Source organism: Prionailurus bengalensis, chromosome C2 (genome assembly GCF_016509475.1).
Source record: "Prionailurus bengalensis isolate Pbe53 chromosome C2, Fcat_Pben_1.1_paternal_pri, whole genome shotgun sequence".
In the NCBI taxonomy this organism is placed as follows: domain Eukaryota; kingdom Metazoa; phylum Chordata; class Mammalia; order Carnivora; family Felidae; genus Prionailurus; species Prionailurus bengalensis.
The window spans coordinates 132718694-132735834 of NC_057350.1; the positions used below are offsets into that span (position 1 = coordinate 132718694).

Consider the following 17141-nt stretch of genomic DNA (forward strand, 5'->3'; position numbering starts at 1 on the left):
ACACGGGGCTCAATCCCACAAACCATGAGATCATGACCTGAGTTGAAATCAAGAGACCCTAAACCAACTGAGCCACTCAGGCACCCCTAAACAAAGACTTTAAAACAACGATCTTAAAGATGCTCAAAAAACTTAAGATGTGGATAAGTCAAGAAAACAATGTATGAACAGAAAGGAGATATAAAACCTAAAAAGAAACCAGAAAGAAATTCGGGAGCTGAGCAGTACAATAACTGAAATAAAAAATTCACTAGAGGGATTCAAAGACTGATTTGAGCAGGCAGAAAAAAGAAACAGTGACCTTGAATATATGACAATGAAAATTTAGAATCTGCGAAACAGAAAGAAAAAAGATTGAAGAAACTGAACAGGTCCCTTATCCACCCCAGGAACAGCATCAAGAGAGGGATACCATCAAGAAGACCAATATGCACATTATGTGAGTCCCAGAAGGAGAATCGAGAAAGGGACAGAGAGAATATCTGAAAACATCATGGCCAAAAACTTCCCAAATATATTTGATGAAACACAAATATAAACATCCAAAAAGTTCAATGAACTCCAAGGACAATGAACTCAGAGATACACCCAGCGACACTTGATATTCAAAAACCAAAGACAAAGAGAGAATCTTGAAAGCAGCAGGAAAAGCTACTCATCATATAAAAGGAACCATCAATAGGATAATCACATTTATCATCAGAAACTTTAGAGGCCAGAAAGGAGTGGACCAACATATTTAAAGTAATAAACACAAACACAAACCTACCTCAACCAAAAACCCTGTATCTAACAAGAGTGAGGGAAAAATTAAGATACTTCTCAATAAACATAAGTTGAAGGAATTCATTACACTAGAACTGCCTGCAAGAAATGCTAAACAATGACCTGTAAATTGAAATAAAATGACACTGAACAGTAACTTGAAGAAATAAAAATCTCAGTAAAGTCAAGTACATAATAAGCATTTACAAAAACTAGGATTATTGTAACTTTGGTTTGTAATTCCATTTTTTGTTTTCTACGTGACTTAAGAGTCTAATAAATAATCATTAGTCTAAAAACTAGTATTATTGCAACCTTGGTTTATAACTCCATATTTTGTTTCCTTCATGATTTAAGACATTAGTATATTTTTTTAATTATGTTTTTGGAGACACACTGTATAAACTGTACTTTGGGGACATCAGCAACAGAAAAGAGGGTGGAGATATAAACAAGCAGAGTTTGTGAATGCTAATAAAGAGAAATTGGTATAAATAGAAATTAGAGCGTTATAACGTTAGGTTGTGCGTTATAACGTTAGGTTGTTAAATGCAATCCTCACAATAACCACAAAGAAAATAACTAGAATATACACAAAAGGCAATGAGATAGGACCTCAAGTATTTCACTATAAAAAAAAAAAAAGGAGATAAGGCAAGACATAAAAGACAAAAAAAGCCAGAGAAGATATCAAAAATAAATAGCAAAATGACAGAAGTCCCTACTTATCAGTCATCCTTAAAAAAGGAAATAAATTCTAAATTATGCTATACTATGGATGAACTTTGAGGACATTACACTAAATGAAATAAGCTAGTTACAAATATACTGTATGACTCCACTTCTATGATGAACTTAGGCAAATTCATAGAGACAAAAAGTAGAATAGAGGCTGGGAAAACTGGAGAATGAGGAGGAAGTGTTTAACCATTACAAAGTGTCAGTTGGGGTGATGGACAAGTACTGGACATGGCCAATGGTGATGGTTGTACAGCACTGTGAATTAACTTAATGACACTGAATTATATACTTAAAAGTGGTTAAAATGGCAAATTTTTATTATACATATTTTATAATTCTTAAAAAATTAGTAACATAAAATACCAAAAACCACCGAACTGTATACTTTAAAAGCAAGAATTGTATGGTCTCTGAATCTGTAGCTCAGTAAAGCTGTTTTTTTCTCAAAAAAAAAAAAAAATCTAAAAGCTTCTTTTTAAACAAAAACAATCTTGGTGCAAAGAAGATTCTCTCATCCCCTCCCCCCACCCATACCCCCCAAAAATCTTGGATACTGCAAATGATTTTTGGATATTGTGAAAAGGAAAAACAGTGACCATTTAAAACCAATCTGTGTCTAAGAATTTCTCACAAAGTAGGAACACTAAGATTGTACAGTCTTCTAACACCCACAAAACATTTTATAAATTGTGTCACATGACACAAACAAAACCACATAGGCTAAACTACATACATAGGTAGGTTTCTGGCAACGTGAGCCAACAATATTAATAACTTAATACACATGTGCCACCAGGCTCTATCCTGTTTAATATTTTATCAGAAGCTCAGACAAACACCTAAGTAGCATGCTTATTAAAGATGACATCAACTTAAAAGCTGGAGAAAAATAGCAACCTTGCTTCATAATTTAAATGATGTTATCAGACTGAACCAATGAGTAGAGGACATATACCACTACCTTCACATTTACAAAAGCACATATATACTTTATTAGAGATACATGTAAAAACCAAAAACCAAAATACAACTACTAAAAGTACCAGATGCTAAGACTCTTAAAATAACAATTCAGAAAATTACATATATGGGGCTGACCTCAAATACCACTTAAAGAGCTATAAAATTATTCTCACTGTAATCTTATTGCTGAAAAGATAAACATTATCTTAAAATGAATTATGAGAAGCACAACTTTTAGACCAAGTGAGGAATGGCCCCAGAGTACTACACTTTGAGCTCTGTCCACTGAGATACTGTAAAATGGTTACCTTCCACACTGAACTGTAAATTCTAGAACATGGACTCAAAACAATAGTAACAAAATCAGGCTCCAATGTAGACCAGCACTTAAATATTCCTCCTTTGACAAAATAAAAACCAGTACAATCCCAAATCACAATCAGAAATCATATTTCTCTTCCATACTTATAGTGCATGGAAATGAAACAGAAGGTTCTAAATGCTATTAAACATTTGTACCTAAGGGCTAATTCTAATCCATTTTTACTAGAGCAATACAAATTTCAAAAATGCATTTACCTCTGGAGGCCAACAGAAATCATATAAAAAACACTCAACTTGACAGAAAAAAACAATCCTCTTATTCCTAAATAGCATATGTATATGTTTTAATGTTTATTTTTGAGAGAGAGACAGAGCTTGAGCTGGGGAGGGAGGAAGGAAGACACCTTCCTCCTTCCAAGAGGAAGAGGGAGACAGAATCCGAAGCAGGCTCCAGGCTCTGAGCTGTCAACACAGAGCCCAACCTGGGGCTAGAACTCATGAACCATGAGATCATGACCTGAGCCCAAGTGGGATGCCTAACCGACTAAGCCACCCAGGTGCCCCGTATATTTTTTAATTAGACTAGTCGTGTTTAATGATTTTTAAAAAATGAAATCCTGCTGTTTTTGGAGTCAAGAATAAGAGTTTAATGTAATAAGCCCATCTCTGCAGTCCAACTGCCCACAAGTAATGTGGGCAGCTGTTTCTGTATATACTATCAGCTATTGTCTACAGGTAGGTTACAAGTATTTGTTTTTTGTTTTTTGTTTTTAATTTTTTTTTTAACATTTATTTATTTTTGAGACAGAGAGAGACAGAGCATGAACGGGGGAGGGGCAGAGAGAGGGAGACACAGAATCCAAAACAGGCTCCAGGCTCTGAGCTGTCAGCACAGAGCCGGATGCGGGGCTCGAACTCACGGACCGTGAGATCATGACCTGAGCCGAAGTCGGACGCTCAACCGACTGAGCCACCCAGGCGCCCCTGTTTTGTTTTTATTTATTTTTTTTTTTAATTTTTTTTTTCAACGTTTATTTATTTTTGGGACAGAGAGAGACAGAGCATGAACGGGGGAGGGGCAGAGAGAGAGGGAGACACAGAATCGGAAACAGGCTCCAGGCTCTGAGCCATCAGCCCAGAGCCTGACGCGGGGCTTGAACTCACGGACCGCGAGATCGTGACCTGGCTGAAGTCGGACGCTTAACCGACTGCGCCACCCAGGCGCCCCCCCTGTTTTGTTTTTAATCACAAATAGGAATACATAACTACAATTTGTTTTTTTGCACTCAATACATCTTGGACTTCATCGTATTTCACCACATATATTGATCTGCCTCATTTTTTTTTACTGCAGTGTAACTGGCACACAATATCCTATCAGTTTCAGGTATATATAATGATTTGATATTTTTATACATTAAGAAATGATCCCAGGGGTACCTGGGTGGCTCAGTCAGTTAAGCAACCAGCTTTGGATCAGGTCATGATCTCACAGTTCATGAGTCTGAGCCCCACATTTGGCTCTCTGCTGTCAGCGCATAGCCCACTTCAGATCCTCTCCCTCTCGCTCTGCCCCTTCCCTGCTCTCTCTCAAAAATAAACATGAGAAAAGATATGATCCCAATGGTAAGTCTAGCTACAATATGTCACAAAAGTTATTAAAATATTATTGACTGTATTCTCTATGCTGTTCTCACACACACACACACACACACACACACACACACACACACGCACAAATCTCTTTGTATGCTTGTGCAAGTACAGGTATAAGATATATTCCTATCCAGAGGGCGCCTGGCTGGCTCAGTCAGAGGAGCATGGACTCTTGACTCTTGATCTCAGGGTCATGAGTTCAAGGTGTATGTGGGGTGTAGAGATTACTTAAACAAATAAAACTTATATATATATATATATACATATATATGTGTGTGTATATATATATGTATATACACACATATATATGTAAAATGTATATTCTCCTATCTAGTACCCAGAATATGTAAAGAGTCTTAAAACTCAACAGTAAAAACAAGTAACAAAATTACAAAATGGACAAAGGGTTTCATTAAACATTTCTCCAAAGATATGCAAATGACCAATAAGCACATGAAAAGATGCCTGATATCATGAATCAGTAGGAAAATACAAATCAATACCAGAAAATACCATTTCATACCCCTTAGAATAGCAATGAAAGGAAGGAAGGAAGGAAGAAAATAACAAATGTTGGAAAGGAAGTGGAGAAACTAAGTGGAACTCTCATACATTGCAGGTGGTAATGAAAAATGGTACAGTCTCCATGGGGGTTCCTCAATAAATTAAATCTAGAATTACCATATAACGTAGCACTTCCACTGTAAGTATACACCCAGAAGAATTTAAACAGGATGCCAGGGTGGCTCAGTCGGTTGAGCAGCCAACTTCAGCTCAGGCCATGATCTCACAGTTCATGGGTTCAAGCCCCATATCAGGCTTGCTGCTGTCAGCACAGAGCCTGCTTCAGTTCCTCTATCGCTCTCTTTCTCTCTGCCCCTCCCCTGCTCGCACATGCATGCTCTCTCTTTCAAAAATAAACATTAAAAAAGTAATTTAAAAATATAACTGAAACATATATTCACACAAAAACTTGCACATGAATGGTCACAGTATTATTCACAATAGCCAAAAAGTAGAAATAACCCAATGTCCATCAAGTGATTAATGGATAAACAAAATGTGGTATATCCATACAATGGAATATTCGACCAAAAAAAAAAAAAAAAAAAAAGAATGAAATGATACATTCTTTAACACGACTGAATGTTGAAAACATGCTAAAGTGAAAGAAATCAGACAAAAGGTCACATATTCATGATTCCATTTACACCAAGTACCAAGAATAGGCAAATCCACAGAGACAAAAAGACAATAGCAGTTGTCAGGGGCTGGGGATAGGAGAAAACACAAAGTGATTGCTAATGGGTAAGGGGTCTCTTATTGGGATGACAGGAATGTTCTGGAATTAGACTGATCCATAACTTTGTGAATATACTAAAAACCACTCAACTATATGCACTTCAAAATGGCAAATTTTATGGTATACAAATTGTATCTCAAAAATAAAAACCAATAAATGACAGGATCTGCAAAATATTTTAATTTACGCCAGACTGTAGCTAACTTTGGATCTAAAACTATGCATCCAGAACACAGATTTAGTTGGAGACTGATTTCAAACACTTCTGGGACCACAGATGGAATAAATTCCCAAGTGGAGAAGATGTAGAAATGAAAGCTGTAACTAAGGAACCAGGTGAGTGAGCCCAAGAGAATGATCACCAGAGCACAGCTCCTTTCAACTGAACTGCTGTCAGCCAAAACAATTACAACTGTACCTAACTCTAAGCAAATCCAGTCCTTTTAAGAATAGATCTTTACTACAGAAAAATGGAGGAGGGATAGGGTCACCATTTACTTCAAAACGATTTAAGAAACTAAAATCAATCATGATGTAGGAAGATCCTAAAATAAAATGCAAAAAGTTAATAAATACACCTCATTTCTCCTAATTTCATTACAAATGAGTAACATAACCACACAGAAACAGGGAAAACGAGAACTAACCCAAGTAACTTTGGAAAACAGATTTTGTGCACTGTACAGCTAAAGACAAATATACTCTAGTTTTTAAATGTGTCTCTCACAGGGAAATAGGTTAGTCATTTTGAAACTACTTGTGTGTGTGTGCGTGTGTGTGTGTGTGTGTGTGTGTGTGTGTGTGTACGTGCTACAATTGAGCAGTAAGTAAATATACTATGGATAAGAACCAAGTTTCTCACCTTTGAAGAAGGAAGTAACAGGGGAAAAAGCAAAGGGAAAAAAGTCTAGAATAAATCTTGAGGTCATGGTTTTCAGTTTCTATAGATGGACAGATAAGGAAATAAAAATATATGTATGTACATTACCATACATCTACTTGCTAGCTCTATCTAGAGAGAGAACCAAGAAACAATGTACTGAGTCCTGCTGACACTCAGATCTTGGTTTCTAGATACCATTCTCTACTAAAATGAAGATGCTTTCCTTGGAGAAATGACTGATTGTGTGTGTGGCTGGTATAAAGAGAAAAATAGGAGATGTACCTGAAACATCTTCTGGTGCCAGAAAGTAAACTGGAAGTCACAAAATGATGGGGGCATTGTAGAAAGAACACAGGAGCAAATTTAAAAGTGTTCTCAATAACCAAAGCTGGAATGATCTGAGCAACAAAATATTAAATTCTAACCTACACTGTAAAATAAATATCCATAAATCCATGTAAATAAATAATTGGATAATAAATGGAAGAAAAGGGACAGTTCTTCCTTAGCAGAAATCCAGTTAATATGGGGCACCTGGGTGGCTCAGCTGGTTAAGCATCCAACTCTTAATCTTGGCTTAGGTTAGGATCTCACAGTTCATGAGATTGAGCCCCGAGTTGGGCTCTGCACTGAGAGTGAGGAACCTGCTTGGGATTCTCTCTCCCTCTCTCTCCCTCACCCTCCCACTCACTCACTCTCAAAAATAGATAAATATTAAAAAAAAAAAAAAGAAATCCAATTAATAAATATAGAAGGGATGAAAGAAACAAAACCATCATTAAGCAAACGTAGTAGTAATGGAAGCCAGCAAGTAACACTGATAGATGCAAAAACTGACCCATGAAACATATGATGACATGCAAGATATCTGCAGTTTCAAAGTACCTCCTCACAAGAGGAAAGTATTAATTACAAAGGAATGATTACATTACTAAGAAAATATTACATCCATTATTAATTACAAAGGAAAAAGCAGTAACCTTACAGTGGAGAAACCTGGCAGATACCACCTTAACCTTAATTATAGTCAACATGATCAAGCATAAGACATACTAATCATGAGTAAACATCAGACAAATCAAATTGAGGGCCATTCTAAAAAAATACCTGACAAGTACTCTTTGAAAGTATCATGATGAGAAAAAAAGACCAGAGAATTTTATAGATGGAAGACTAAAAAGATAGAATAAACTAAATGCAAGGTGGAATCCAGAATTGGATCTCAGACCAGAAAAAGGATAGCTTATAAATGTGAATTTCTTGGTTTTGATCATTGCACTATGATTATATAAGATGTTAACATTAAAGGAAATTTGGAAAAGGGTTAATGAAAACTCTTTATACAAATTTTGCATCTTTGATGTAAGTCTAAAATTATTTCAGTTAAAAAGCTTAAAAGATTTTAGAAACGTCTCTGAAAGTAAAGTAAATCTTTCTTCTACAATTAGAAGTTAAACAAACAACACTTTAACAACAGATAATTACACATGGGAAGAATTTGGCTTTTTTTTTTTTTTTACTAAAAGGTGGGCATGATACTCCATATACTGATGTATCAGTTTGTAGAAATTATTCCAAGTTCTGAAACAAATTTGGTACAAAGATTGGAGAAGAGGTATAATATCATCTATGTATTTTTAAAAATTTGTCCTTTTTTTTAATATTTATTCCTTGTGAGAGAGCACAAGTGCACACAAGTGAGCAGGGGAGAGAGAGAGGGAGAGAATCCCAAGCAGGCTCCATGCTCAGCACAGAGTCCAACATGGGGCTTGATACCACGAATTACGAGATCATGACCTGAGTAGAAATCAGGAGTCAGACTCAACTGACTGAGCCACCCAGGCACCCCAACATCTGTCCATTTCGTTGTTACCTTACACTAAACATGCAGCCACTGTTGTTTTTTTTTTTTTAACGTTTTATTTATTTTTGAGACAGGGAGATACAGAGCATGAACAGGGGAGGGTCAGAGAGAGGGAGACACAGAATCCGAAACAGGCTCCAGGCTCCGAGCTGTCAGCACAGAGCCTGACGTGGGGCTCGAACCCACGGACCGAGAGATCATGACCTGAGCTGAAGTCAGCCGCTTAACTGACTGAGCCACACAGCCGCCCCGCAGCTACTGTTTTTTTAAAGCTTGCAGCTAGCAACAATTATTTTACTAGTAATATCAGAATAAAAAAAAAAAACAATAATAAACTTGTACTAGCCAGTAATTTGACCGTGGAAACATGGTTGATTCCTTCATTCCGTCTCCTAGTTCCTCCATATGGCCAATGGCATTGTTTTCACATAGCAGTTAACTGGTAGGCTTAATTTTACAGGCTATGGCAACCAAACCCTTATGAAATCAAAGACATGACTGCAGCATCCTTCACACCCTATACTTAATGGACCTAAATGGCTACAGGTACAACAGAGAACCATGTAAGCCATTAAAAGCAAGTTGTGGTCAGATACAACTTAATATCATCAAAAACTATCAACTTTGGGGTGCCTGGATGGCTCAGTCAGTTAAGTGTCCAACTTCAGCTCATATCACGATCTCACAGTTCATGATTTCGAGCCCTGCATTGGGCTCTGCACTACCAGTGTGGAGCCTGCTTGGGATTCTCTCTCTCTCCCTCTCTCTCTGCCCCTCTTCTACTCATTCTCTCCCCCTCCCAAAAATAAATAAATAAACTTAAAAAAAAAAAAGCTACCAACTTTGAATCCTAAAGGTTTAAGTTGAATGAAAATTTTTCTGCTGCCACAAAATGTACTCTATTATCACTTATACATTATTTTCCATTTTAAGTGGTTTTCCTCAAATTATTTAATTTTTCTAACCAACTATTTAATGAATGTTATGTTTAAATCATCTTAGTTTAATATGAGAAACAGAAGAATGTTATTTATAAATTCCACTGCCATTAATACAAGAAAAACTAGTAAGAGTCCAACAAATAGTTCAATAAACTCAAACACCTTTATCTATTAATCTCATATTTTTTTAAGTTTATTTATTTTGAAAGAGAGAGAGAGCATGCACACAAGCTGGGGAGGAGCAAAGAGAGGGACAGACAGAATCCCAAGCAAGCTCTGAGCCATCAGCGCAGAGCCCGATGCAAGGCTCAAACTCACAAACTGAGATCATGACCTGAGCTGAGCTGAAGAGTCAGACACTTAACCAGCTGCACCACCCAGGTGCCCCAATTAATCTCATGTTATATGGGGATGTTAAAGTATAGGGAGACAAAACCAATTTTTTCCTAAAGAGACAGCAACAAAGAACTACTTAAAAATGAGAATGCTACACAACGACATATATGTAAACATGGTGAAGCTATGGCTAGATGCATTTTCAAGGTTATGGTCCTTGTATAAGAATTGTAAATATATGTATTCTGTTGCTAGCAAGAGAGAGCTAGTGGTAAGGTCTTCAACTTTACAAAAGAGTAAAAAGTGGGGCAACTGTGTGGCTCAGTCGGTTAAGCATCTGACTTTTGGTTTCAGCTCAGGTCATGATCTCAAAGTTTCTTGAGTTTGAGCCCCACGTCAGGCTCTGCACTGGCGGCATGGAGCCTGCTTAGGATTCTCTCTCTCTTCTTCTCCCTCTGCCCCTCCCCCACTCATGCTGTGTGTGTGTGTGTGTGTGTGTGTGTGTGTGTCTCTCTCTCTCTCTCTCAAAATAAATAAACTTAAAAAAAAAAACGAGTGAAAAGGTACTTATACAAAAAGAAAGTCACCTAATGAAGACCTTAATAAATAAATCTGAGGAACAGTTCTGACTTCAGAGAGGAGACTATTTGCATTTTATAAATAGATAAAAAGGGAAAGGACATTATAGACACAGGTCTGGCATTTTCCATAAGAAGTCAACTCCCAACACTTCAGCCTTGATTTCAAAGAACAGTAAAATTGCTTTCAAATAGTAAAAGGTCTTAAAGCAAGTGAAATTATGAGTTTAACCTCACTGATTAGTAGGTAAAACTTTTAATCCAAATTTCAATATTTTTACCTACTGCTAATTACAAATCATGAAGTACTCAAACGCCACAATCATAATCTGATGCAAACATGACAGAATCATTAAGATTATAAAAGCTACTATAGGTTTTCCAGGCATTCCACTCATCTCTCAGAAAAATATAAGAAGCCTGAAGTAGAGTCACCATCATCCCTTTACAAGTGAGGAAACCAAGGCTTAGAAGAGTTAACTTCCTGGCGTCTGGTTGAAACAATTTTTCTCAACCTCAGCACCACTGACATTTGAGGCCTGATAATTCTTTGTTGCGGGGTGGAGGTAGAAGGGACTATCTTGTATACAGTAGGATGTTTACCAGCATCCCTGGCCTCTACCCACTGGATGCCAGTAGCACCCCCCTAGTTGTAATCAAAATATCTCTAGACATGGCCAAATGTCCCTGGAGGGCATAATCACCCCCAAATGAGAACCACTAAGTTAAACTGAAGAAGCCAGTATTTTCATTCAATGGACAATGGCCACATGCCAAATTCTATTCAAGATGAATTAGGGACAACTGAAGGTCTTTGCCCTCAAGAGCTCACTTTGAGCCCTGGTCTTCGAGCCCAACTGGTGTTCAATACTCTGCTTGGCCTGTCCCCAACTCAGCTAACTCCTCCAAGTGGTACCTCCCTCCACTCACCCATTTAGGCTGGCTTAACAGCCTGGACTCATGTGACTCAACCTTCTCCTTTATTTCCTGTATCTAGTTACTACCCAAGTTGTGCTGGGTTTTCCTAAGACTAAAATGTCTCTTTCATCCATCCCCACTCTCCATTTCCATCTTCTAATATAGACACAAGCCCATCTCCCCTCTATTTTCCTACCAACAGATCAGAAGGAACCAATCTCTCTTGGTCCCTCAAACGAATGAAGGATATACATCAAGTTCATAACTGAACTACCTCTAAGGGTAGGGGGCTGACAGACCTCAAACAGCGGTGGGCAAAGACCACACCCTCTTTTTCTGGAGTGAACAGAAACTGGAATCTCCCATCTGATCATGGACACTTTCACAGTCAGATGTTAACTCTCAGTAAATAGCAAACCCTGACAAGCATTAAGAAAAGAACATAGCAGAGATTGTTTTGCATGCCATTAAAAAGTGGTTTGTGTGCTATTTCTGGCACTTGTGCCATGAATGGCTTTTGCCGGTTCTTAGGGAATGTACAATTGACATTCAACAAAGAGGAGGGAGGTGATTCCCAGAGAAAGTTTGATCCAACTAGCCTTTCTGCCTCTCCCAATATATAAACCCCGATGAAGGTGGGTAAAGCAAACATTCCACTATGAAAAGTCTAGATGGTCAAACAATATCTGGTGAAATAACTGCAAAGGCACATAAAGATATATTCACAACATATATGAATATACAGCAACAAGAGGCTTATTTATACTGCATTTGACTTAAGATGAGAGGAAATCCGAGACCTGTTCTAAAGTTTATCTCTCCCTTAAGCAGGGAACAGAATTTTATTGCATTAATGATCATTAGGAAATGCTTTATGTTTTTTAACTTTAAGATCCCAAAATCAAGATAACTTTAAATCCAATATCTGAAATTCACAACCTAGCCAAAAGTTTTAATTTATACTTCACAGTTTTTAAAAAGCAATATTCAAGAAAATTAGGATGGCTGACATCCTAAGTATTTCTGCTTCCATTATTATTTGAGTTTTCCTATAAAGTGGCAAATATATTTAGTGTGAGGATCCTACTGCAATTCCAACTTTGTCAGGTTGTTCATTTTAAGTAAATAAATGACAATAATTTCTACAAGGATGTCTCAATGTCTCAGAGTTTCCAGAAAGAATAAAGACACATCATGCATGTCCTCTTGGGGGGCAGCAGTTTAAGACAGCACCTTTATGAAAGGATCAATGCCTTAATTAAGCAATTATAATAGGTAATATTAAATAATTCCAATTCACACATTCCCTATTACCTGAAGCAGAAAGAAAAAGCAGGGATTGAACTTGAATTACATGCCCAGTTACAGCCATCTTAATGTGATGCTTTTGACCTACACTATTACTTTCTATTACTTTCTGTCTATAGCCTATGATATGATATCCTTAAAACATTTCACTCAAATTTCTCCTAAATGTATCCAATAAGCTTAGCCTAAATCAATCTAATTCAACACAATTTGAGTAATTTCCTTGTCATTCTAAGATGTACGCCTTTGTCAACAGTAACTCAAAAGCCTGAAGATGGAAGACATAATTAGCAAATGCATATAAATACCAGCCATAAAAATTCAAAAGGAAATGCAATGTCAATTTAGCCTCCCATTTCTTTTCAGAGAAATCCTTTCCTGTACAACAGGATGGCATTAATCTAGAGCTCCCCCAATCAGTTTTTACTTTACTACCTTTTACCAACACTTGTCCATATGAAAATCATAAAGATAATCTTGTCACAAGTGACTCCTGAAATCACTACAAAAAGAATGTGTCTTTTAACAAAGTAAATATGGGAGGACCTTTTGAACTGACCCTTAAGAGTTAAGATGCTACAAGTAACAACACTGTAATTTAAAATTCACACCAGCTAACTTTACCATCAAGCTATGGTATTCTTTCCAGCTTTAGAACAAAATACAACCTTGTTAAACATATTATGGTTAACCAAGATCTCAAAAGAAAATCAACCTTGAGCCTCAAGAGGTATATTCCTAGGAGACTATTTTGATTGATACTGCTGCAGTTAACAGTTCAATTCCGCTGACATTAAATGAATGATAAAAACATTAAAACAAATCAAGTATTTAGAATTCAACTGTCAGAAAGCTACTGCTTACAAATAATCTGTGCAGCATCCTTTCTCTGGGTTAAATTACTACATTTTATAAGATGCTGTTATATAAATAAATCTCAGTTTCAACTCTTTTCTAGAAATATTAAGAATATTACTTTATTGACAAAAGTGCAAACAAAATTATGTTTTCCACACCTAAAGGTATAAAATATTTTTATAACCTGGCTTCCTATTTCTAGTTAAAGGAAGGCAATTAAGGTGGTTTCCCATCTGTTTTACGGGCAGTTCCTCCAACTATCCTTATCCTAACATACAATCTTTTCTTGAGGCATTCTTAGATGATTAACAATTTGACCAAAAACTATTTTTAAAGTCACAAGTAAATAAACATACTATCATTTTCAAATGCTATCCAAAGAGATCAAAGGAATTTATTCTAGACCTATACCAGCCCTGCCTATAGCTATAAACATGTCCTGAAATCTTGAAGATTATTACATTTCTATCCACTAGTCAAAGAAATATTTAAGGCTCTATTAGTTTCCTGTACATTAAGTTTATATTTTTCTATGAAAAAGACCAAATATATTCAAAAGAAAAAAATCCATTAGTGGGAAAAAGAAACTATTTGCAAAATTCTCCAGCTAGAAATATCTTTTCTAATAAGCCATTCTTTTAAACACAAATAATTAATTTTTTTTTTTTAAATCAGGAAAAGAGCCATTTACCTGTACATCTCAGACTCCTAGGTGGTATCTGTTTAAATTCAAAATAAACATGCAAAGAGGAGCTTCAAACATGCAAAAGGAGTTCTACAAATAGATGTCTAGGACCAATCCCTGAAACTCCAGGAAATTAACACTTCAAGTACCTCCAGTGACTGGCAGGAAATATTCAGGAAGCATCCTGGAAGCTAAGGCTCAAAACCGGTTAAGCTTTGCTGATACAATTTAAATGAGACATGGGATAAAGGTCCAGAAGAATTGAAACTGAAGTGCCAAAGAAAATTTACCACCATTGTCGAAAGGAACCACAAGGATGAAGTCATTCCCCCAACAACCATTGTAGACAATGCACACTACCTAAGAACCTCCATGCTAGTGGCCTCTGGGAGCCACCATCAATTCTTCCCTATACATTCCTACAGATGTAATTTATCTACATACCAACTAGAGGAGTCAATCACTCATGCATGCTAACCATGTGTCAACCATCATTCTGGGCACTTCACATACCAGGCTTCATTTATTCCTCACATCAAACCTCCAAGACGGCACTATCCCATTTACAGATGGGAAAACTCAGAGGCATAGTAACTCATCAGATTTTTTTTAGAAGAGGAAAATGTTACCAATCAGGATTCAAATCCAAACCTGTCTCCTTCCACACTGGCTCCTGGTTTCTTGCTGGAGCCCCAACGTTCTCTACAGAATTAAAGCTATAACACTGTAGAAAATCCTGTACTTAACTCACCCATCCCCTAACTAATAATGGCAACTTCATAGAGCCACTACTATTCTTCCTCTCAACATTCAACTCTTATGACAACATTAATGCCAGATGGCATACTAGCGGACAAACACTGGGTTAGGCTATTTATAACAATTATTTATTGAGCACTTACGATATGTCAGATATTGTTCTAAATGCTGATAACAACCTCATATGGTAGGTTTTATCAATACCCTCATTTAATAGATGAAGAAACTGAAGTATAAAAAGCTTTAATAATTTGCACAAGGCCAAATTATGCTAAGTGGCGATTTGGCATTCAAGTCAGTTTGCCAAGCTCCACAGTGCATGCTCTTAAATACCTTCTTCTCTCCCTGGAGGTTTCTGATTTTACCATCTTAACTATGTAAGCTAAGTATCATCAATCCTAATTTATAGATGAGGAAACAGAGGCTAAAAAAGGTGAAATACAGTTGACCACTGAACCCAGGTTTGAACCGCATGTGTCCACTTACATGTAGATTTTATACAGTAATGTGAATGTATTTTCTCTTCCTTATAATTCTCTTAACATTCTTGTTTCTCTAGCTTACTTTCTTGTAAGAATACAGTATATACTATGTTAAACAACCTTATTATCAGTATGACTTCCAGCCAACAATAAGCTGTTAGTAGTTAAGTTCTGGGGGAGTCAAAAGTTACAGTACATTTTTAATTGGGGGGGATGGCGCCCTTAAACAGCACATTGTTCAAGGGTCAACTGTAATCTGCTTAAAGTCACACAACTTTTACGGGTTAAGGCATGATTTGAATCCACTTTTTTTTCACACTCCCAAGATGTTACTACACCATGTCAAGGGAAGATACTAACTATAAAAAAGGAAAGCAATGATATTCTATGTATTTCAAAACAGTCCACTGAAAACTCTAGATTTATACAAATTCTCCTTAAAGATGTTTAACTATGAAAAAAAAATGTTATGGTAATGAGAAACTGACAAAAATGGCCTCTTGATTATTATGAGGCAAAAAAAAAAAAAAAAACCCTTTAAGTTTTTAAGAACTGTATAATCTTTTATTATGAGGCCACATAATACACTCAGTCAGACACAAGCATGCACCATGCTCCCATCTCACAACCACTCCCTCACGTCAATAGACAATATGAGAGTCATCTTTATTAGTCATGCTCCTTTTCCTAAGAGATGAAGAAACAAAAGCAACATCTAAGAATACACCTACTTTAGGCTACTCTCTTAAATCTGTTAACATTCTGAAAGCAGAAGTTCAAGATACAGATGTTATTTAAAATACAACTACCAAGAAACAGGTACATGAATGAATGCATTTAATATTCTTTGTCTCTTGTGAAGAAAGGATTTGCCTTTCTGAAATCTGTAAACCAAAAAACAAAGAAGAGAAAGCCTCAGAAAAGTGATTCGTCCATACCACCAGACAAAAACATCGCTGCTTTCAAATGCTGTTTCTAAAGACCCAATTAGATAGTATAACTCCTCTGCAGTTAGGTACTTTGGTATTTCAGAAAATGTCTTCCACCAGTTATCCATCCAGAGTAAAATTGAGCAGTATAATCGTGACTCTCTTATTTCCCACATATCCCAGGGGTCTCAGGCAGCAAAACAGATGATACGTATAAGAAACATCTATTCTAAACTACCGGTCCTACTTACGACAATCAAGCTTACATTCTCAAAAAACGAAAAAACAAGTGAGGAAGCAACCAGTAAGCTCCACTGCAGCTCCTTTGTACCAGATACAGATTTTAAAAACCAAAGGATACAAGAGGACACACTGTAATCTGTAAGTATCTTTTATAGCATCTTGCAGACCAGGGGGAGGGAAAAAAGATTTTCGCACACAAGACCATCCAGAGAATAAGAGTGGTTGTTTCAGAAGGAAAAAAAACAATATCCTGAGCTGTTCAATGCTTTTGAAAAACAACCAGTGCGTGTAATGAAAAGGATTAAATATTTTAATGAGGCCAAAGGAATCAAGTAACATGTGAATGATAATTTAGTGGTCCAAAGTGTAGTGGACAAATTCTACCATCAACCTCCTTCCTAAATGATGCTTTGAAATAGGGAGGAACTTCAAGAAAGGAAATCACTTCATAACATTCCATTAAATTCAGAGTTTTGTGTGTGTGTGTGTGTGCGCGTGTGTGTGTGAGCTGAAAACCAAATCTGCGTTAATAAAAAACTGTTTTCGTTCTTACAAGCGAATCCAGTCACAGACCATTATCAAGTCTTGATATGCAAATACAGAGA

General features: G+C 36.6%; 1 protein-coding gene across 4 annotated transcripts in view; it reads right to left on the reverse strand.

Annotated features, from left to right (window-relative positions):
• Nucleotides 1-17141, reverse strand: part of ATP2C1 (ATPase secretory pathway Ca2+ transporting 1) — a 173601-nt gene that overhangs the window by 120805 nt on the left and 35655 nt on the right. The gene's annotated exons all lie outside the window — the stretch shown is intronic.